Source organism: Carassius auratus, chromosome 31 (assembly GCF_003368295.1).
Source record: "Carassius auratus strain Wakin chromosome 31, ASM336829v1, whole genome shotgun sequence".
NCBI lineage: Eukaryota > Metazoa > Chordata > Actinopteri > Cypriniformes > Cyprinidae > Carassius > Carassius auratus.
Window position 1 is genome coordinate 7,943,858 of NC_039273.1, and position 7,447 is coordinate 7,951,304.

A 7,447-nucleotide genomic window follows, 5' to 3' on the forward strand; every position below is an offset into this window, starting at 1 on the left:
ATGATTCCAAGTTTGAGATCCAACATTTCAACGTCATGCAAAGCCAACAATAATTTTACTCGTGTAGGCTATACCCAGTTTTTAACATGTCAAGATAAATAAGGAATGTCAAGACAACAAAACATGGGATTTAATGCTTTATTAAAAATTTAAATACATATTTTCAACAGTGTCTTTGTATAAATAACTGAAATAAAACGGTTTGTTTTTAGTTTTAGTTTCAGTTTTTAGTCACACAATTTATCTTTTTTCCCCAAGGGTTGCAAAAATTCTGTGTCATCTGAAACTGTTTCTGGCATAAAGTTGACTTTATATTCCATAGCCTACTTAGTGGGTGTTTTTACATTAACATTGGAGGATAGTAGTTGGCTCTGGATGGTGTTAACTCAGGCAGCATGGCGAATCATGGTGGGTTTCTGTTTGTTTAATCTCAAAGATAGAGAAGAAATGCGAATCTCAAGCTGCAAAGAAATATTACAAAAATTATTCTGATAATTAAATAAATTAATAAAACAAATATCTACTGTCTAACATGAGTAAAATAGAATATATATATATATATATATATATATATATATATATATATATATATATGTATATGTATATATTTTTTTCGGACTATAAATCGCACTGGAAAAAACATTACCGTCTCCAGCCGCGAGAGGGCACTCTTGGTTCATGTCAAATTCATTTTGATAAATAAGTCGCACCTGACTATAAGTCGCAGGACCAGCCAAACTATGAAAAAAAGTGCGACTTATAGTCCTGAAAATACAGTATATATATATATATATATATATATATATATATATATATATATATATATATATATATATTAGTGCTGTCAAAATTAGCGCGTTAACGCATTCGATTAATTTGAAATATTTAACGCGTTAAAAAAAAATAACGCAATTAACGCGGTTGCAGTTTTTTTTATTTCCAGTTGTGGCCTATGTGTGTTCAACGTGCAAAGAAATATGGTTAAGACCAAGGAAGGACTTTTAGACGGAAAGTTTCAGTATAAAACTCTGCCGGATTACTCTTCAGTCTGCCACAAGAAACATTACTCTTCATTTAGCCTGCCACAAGAAACAGCAACATTAAAATCATGAACTCAAATGTCATTGTTTAAAAAAAAAAAAAAAAAACAATGACTGTAACAGTGCGTAAATCAGACCTTTCTGTAACGCTAACGTTAATAAGCTTAAACGAAAATAACGAAATAATTGTGTAGCGGAGTTTTTTTTGTACACAGTGCCGCGAACTGTCAATCACTCCTGTGCGCGTGCATCACTGTCCTCCTCAGCTGCAGCAACTTGCGCTCTCTCTCTTCATCAAGCTTTAAAACAAAAAGGGGACAAAAAGATCATATTGTCTTTGTGCCTTGCCGTCTACGGTATTTTTTTTAGAACTTAGAAAAAAGATGCTGCAGCCAATGAACAGCCAGCGGGGGCTGCAGGACGACTCAACCTCCGCAGACAGTTTTTAATGTTTATGAGACAATAAATACTCAAGATTTTGCTTTAGTATAACTCACAACGAGTTGTTGACACTTAACAGTGGGAAAAGCGAAACATGCGCTATTCACTTGTATAACTTAAGGGTGTATGGGTAATGTAGTTTCTGCTCTGGGTGGGATGAATTAGGAAGCTTGCATTGTGAAGGGCGCTCTGAAAATCAGCAGTGCAGGTAAAAGATTAAAACCTCTATTAAAACAGATGTCTAAATGAGCGTAACGGTACGCTACAAGCACGTTCTGGGCGCACGGAGAGGTGGCGGTACGCTCAAGAGCTATATTTGGAAGTGGCGGTACTGAGTACTGGTGCGTACCAGCCCACTTAAAGCACTGGCAATGACTATACTTTGGAATTTTTTTGCAGTCCACTTAGAATTCAACATGGAAATCGTTTTTGTTTTTTATTGGCATTGATTGTTTTGAAATTCAAATGGTACTTACATGCCTTTGTTTTTATTTCTGTAATAAAAATGGCTTTCAAGCCAACAGTTAATTTGGAGGATATTGATGGTTTATTGCAGGTATGTTGTTTACATGAGAAAATCTGTGTTACAAGTTAAACAAAAATTCCAATAAACAATCATATTTTGAATTTAAATAGTTTCTTTGTCTTGAGTTTACATTAATTATTTACATTTTACATTTACATATCCAAAAAGTTTCAGTCTTTTAATTGCGATTAATCGCGATTAATCGCGATTAATTTTAAAAAATTGTGCGATTAATTAGTTAATTTTTTTTAATCGATTGACAGCACTAATATATATATATATATATATATATTTTATATACATTGTATTTATCTTAAATACATAAACACCATACATTATACCTCTACGAGTGTAATGACAAGTATAATTTTATTATAAATTTAAGCTACTCAAATGACTAACATAATAACCTTAGATCTTAAAGCGTTAGTTCACCCAAAAATGAAAATTATGAAAATTAACAGCTTAAGTCATTTGTGGATAAATGTGTTTTGGAGACGCGAACCGTTTCAAACGATTTGGTGAACTGGTTAAAGAAGATCCGGTTACATCGAATGATTCATTCGCGAACCGGATATGACAAAAAAACTTTGTTTTGAACTCTTTCACAACAGACACGGAAGAGAAGACAATGATGAATAAAGTCGTAGTTTTTGCTATTTTTTGACCAAAATGTATTTTTGATGCTTCAAAAATTCTAACTCACCCTCTGATGTCACATGGACTACTTTGATGATGTTTTTCTTACTTTTCTAAACATGGACAGTAGACCATACACACAGCTTCAATGGAGGGACTGAGAGTTCTTGGACTAAATCTAAAATATCTTAAACTGTGTTCCAAAGATAAACGGAGGTCTTACTGGTTTGGAACGACATGAGGGTGAGTTATTAATTACATAATTTTCATTTTTGGGTGAACTAACCCTTTAAGAATGTCTATAACAATTCGTATTATAATATTTCCGATATGGCATATCATAAGCAAAAGCAAGGTTTTATGCAGTCTGTAAGCTTTATCTAGTGGCACTACACACAGCTGTTTTTGAGCATCTCAGATTTATGTTTACGTCAATTCTCTAAAAATATGCGCGTTAAATGTAAACCACCAGTGTTCTCTGTGTGATAGTGTAGCTTGAGCAACCAATGTTTCCTTGTACTGTTATTTCTGAATTTTTTACTGTACATTTAAAGACATGAATACGTGTATGATTGATTGTAGAGAAAAAGAAAGATTGGATACCTTACTTAACTCCTTTAAAATGCTTCCTCATTCCTCAGTTTCTCCCTCAATGCCTGTTGTTTCCAGACAGTTACACAAGACCTTTTGGAGCTTACACCATGTCCTAAACTCACACACACACACACACACACACACCCCACAAACTGGTTTTCACTATATTAGTGAAGACATCTCATTAGGTGCAATTTTTTTTATATATATAAAGCTGAAGATATTTGTTGAAGCCCTTTTGTTAGATCACAAAATGGAAATGCAATTATTCCCTCTAACATGTGCAGAATGTGCAGAATCCAAGTATTTTCTTCTCATTAGTCTCTCAAACAAAGCAGAAACAACTATTAACAACAAAGGCCAAGTTTCCTTTGTGTTTGCTAGAATAAATAACCACTTTAATATGTTGACTCAGTCAAACTACAGCTGGAGAATCAATCACACTTCTTCAAAACAGCTCCAGTCTGAAAACATATTTGTAATGTAGGTTTGGGACTTTTACTGCAGGATCACTTTAGCTGTCTGTTATATGCTATATATAAATCACTATATATGGACTGAAGACTGAATTTAGTTGTTATATCTGATTTCCATAAAAATAAATATAGTAATTTATTTTATACTAAATAATTCTAAATGCAGTTTATTCATCCTATTGAAAGCCAGATTTACTTACTGTAGCTGTTTTATGTCTTGCTGGTATAATTTTCCAGTCTAATATCTAGTAGTTCTTTTGTGAGATTTTCAGTTTGCTCCACATCTACAGTTTCATCTTCCTCATTCTCCTCTTCCTGCTCAGGTCTTCTCTCATGAACACCTGCTCATGATTTAAAAAGAATATCACTCATTAGAGAATGCATAAACTAAGAAATAAATTATTCTATCAAGATGTTTATTTTGATAAGGAAAAATAAATTCAAAATCGTGAAGTGTTTGTCATGTTCTGATCACTTAGAGTAGTTCAAAACGACTTTCACTTAAGAGCAAAAATCTGCCTTTAAGCTTCAAAGAATTAAAGATTATCAATATTGACTGATTTGAAAAAAATGTTGGGCTTTATTGTCGAGCCCTAATTTGAAGAGAGCTTTATTTTACAAGTCTGAGGTTCAAAAACATATTGAAAGACTATTTATGATTATTATTTGTCCGGTTGCCCGACTTTGATGACTCGTATCTTCAGCACTGTTTTGTAGTATGGGCTGCAATATTAATAATATTACATTTTGAGTTGACAGTAGTAGTTTGTTTGATTTAGGATGCAAATGTAAATTTACATTCATCATCAAAAACAGTAACATTTGTATATAATTGTAACAAACTTATTTTTATATAGTGAAATTAAATTATTCTGATTGTTAAATTCTGTCTCCTTTAATACATTTAATGTCTACATTAATAACATAATACATTTTTATAAATAATATAATCACTTTTCTGCTTTATATGAACCATTACATCTAACATTTACCAAACTCTTGTTGTAATCATTTTATCAAGAAAAATTATGTCATAATGATTTTCATTATCGTTTTATCGCCCAGCCCTTCTTCATATTATGAAAGACTACCTGTTTTTACCTTGTGTTAGGAGAGGGTTGGAAGTGAAATGCGTAGAATGCAGTGGGAGCTCCTGATCTTTTAAGCTTTTTTGCTGTTTATACAAAAGCATTCAAACAAGTGTTCTAGCAGCATCGGTGCTTACCTTGCCATGTGCTAAAGAGACAGTAAATGAAAATGGAGGAAGCAGTATGTCCTGGCCATGACTGGCGATATATCCAGGAGGACCAGGTTTAAGGAGGAGGACCTTTGGTTGTCGCACCATTCCAGGTGACTCTGGTGGGTTGTTGGTCAAACAGACTAAGGGTAACGGAGAAGTCTCTGTTACAGACATCCTATGACTACTTGAAAACCATAGATAAAAGCAGATGTTCATTAGTATGTGAACATAGTTATTAAAATACTTCACCTGCTGATCTTGAAGTCATGTGGCAGAGGTTTGAATGGGGACTGCAGCAGGTCATCTGGTCTCCTCGGTTGCAATCTAGAAACCCGAACTGACCACCTGATAACAAAACAGGATGATCAAGCAGAATAGTTTCCCTAAGTTTTAAAAAAATTGAATAAAATGTTAAAAATTAAAACAGAATTTGATGTTGTATCATACACTTTTTTTTATATGTGTTTTACAATTAAGTAATTATACAATCAGTTATAGAAGCTTGTAGTAGATTCAAACACAACAAAACCTAATCCAATTAACCACTTAATCAACAAATATATATAAACAAATAAAATCTGAATTAATATCGGCAATAAAAAGGAGTTTACTCACAGCTGACTGATGATGGAATCTTTCTGCCTCTGCTCTGCTGCTTGGCTGCTGATTGGACAGGGGGTGGTGATGGGGGTGTGGTCTTCCGGCAGAAAAAAAGACACACTCTTCTTGGGGTGGCTGTCTGTTTTACCCTTGACAGGCTTCCATCGTATGGCACAGCGCCTTACCAATTCCTGAAGGTGTTGACAGCTCTGTATGTGACACAGATGGCTTGATATCACTGCAATCGCATAAACAAACCTGTACTCTACAGACCAAAACTCACCTGTTCATAGCTGTGCTGGGCAATATTAGTTGAGAAAGCTCTCATGTGTGCTGTGTGTGTGAGGATGTGAGTGACAACCCTCTCTCAACAGTTCATCTCTGTAAAACTGAGCTGCCTCAGTCAAACGCTTCTGTTTTCTCTGACACTCTGCAATCCAGAACCGCCACAAGCAAAACACCTGAAAACATATAGACCAAACTATGAAATTATGCGGTTGCAGGAACCCTGAATTATCAGTAATAAGTGGTGCATGACCTGGCAATACCTTGGCCTGGAGGTTGAGGGACCAATGCCAAAGGGCAGTCTCAGTTTTCTCCGCTTCTATTCTTCTGCTCTGCAGCTGTATGTCGAAAAACATTAAACCTCAGACACAAAATACTATATAAAAACTTCAAAGAGACAGTAACAATCAATCATAAGTAGCTGCAGCTCAAAAAAAGGATGAGAATGTTGTTGCACTGTCCCACATTTTTGGTGATTGTACATTCATGGATGTCAGCTTACCGTTCTTTCTCTCTACCTCCAAGTTTCTCCACCAGGTGTAAAATTCCCAACTGCAAGTCTGCTGCCTAAATAGGACAAATACATGTACATTTTCGTACAATACAACAAAGACATGGACACACTGTTCTAGCCACAGAAACTTGCCTTTACTGTTGTAAGCAGGCATCAGAGCCTAGTTCCAACTCCTATGTAAATACAATTACACCGATTTTTTTATAAAATATTAGAAGCATTTTTAAGGCAAAAGTGCAATCCACTAACTTCAGGTGGCCTACAAGATAACGAGAGTGCTTTCACTGACATATTTCATTGTTTCTTCCAGTTTAAAAGTATATGGGAACTATCTGTTTAGCTGTGTAAGCAAAGATACAGTTTCTCCAGTGTGAGAACGCCAGCCGCTGGGCGCCGTGCTGGGCCAATTTGTCTGCTCTCTGACCTCTGTCTCTCTCAGCGATCCTGAAATGCAGCACATTAGCCGCAATTCCACTGTCGAGCTAAAAGCGGGCGAGCTAGTGTGTGCCAGGGCTAGGTCGTGTTTCCACTGTCACTTGCGGGCTTGATCATGCCTTGTCGGAGCTTCCTCGGGACCAACGGCCAGGGATTTTTGGGCCGATGAAAACCTCGGGCCAAAGCGGACCAGCTGGGGCTAGAGGAGTGGTTATGAACAAAGGAGGAGTTTCTCCGCGTCTGGAGAGCGTCAGCGCCGCGGATCATTTCAGAAAGAAAACAGCTATAACACCAGCATTAAACTGACTTTCAGTCAGCAGTGAGTGTTTGAAATAATGCGATCCGATCCGATGTGGATTATAATCACCATAAAAGGCAGAAATATTTATAAGCGATGCTAATTTTCAAGCCTGATAAATTAATTCATTATGCTCAATGTATCACTTATAGTATAACATCAATGATTTAAAATTTAAATATTTAACAAAGAATGCAAACAAAAGCCCGCTGTCATCGTGTTAGTTTTGTGATCGCGCTAGTTCCAGTGATTTATTTCTTATTAGTTTTCTGATAACTTCTCTTTGTTGGTGAAATGATGGGGTATCGTGACATTGTTTCTGAGAGGCATGTAAAGGGCAGGTTTTAGTGAAGCGCAGC

General features: G+C 35.7%; 1 pseudogene; it reads right to left on the reverse strand.

Annotated features, from left to right (window-relative positions):
- Positions 1–207: 207 nt before the first annotated feature.
- On the reverse strand, positions 208–6,197 carry LOC113051183 (protein SFI1 homolog; annotated as a pseudogene).
- Positions 6,198–7,447: the final 1,250 nt, after the last annotated feature.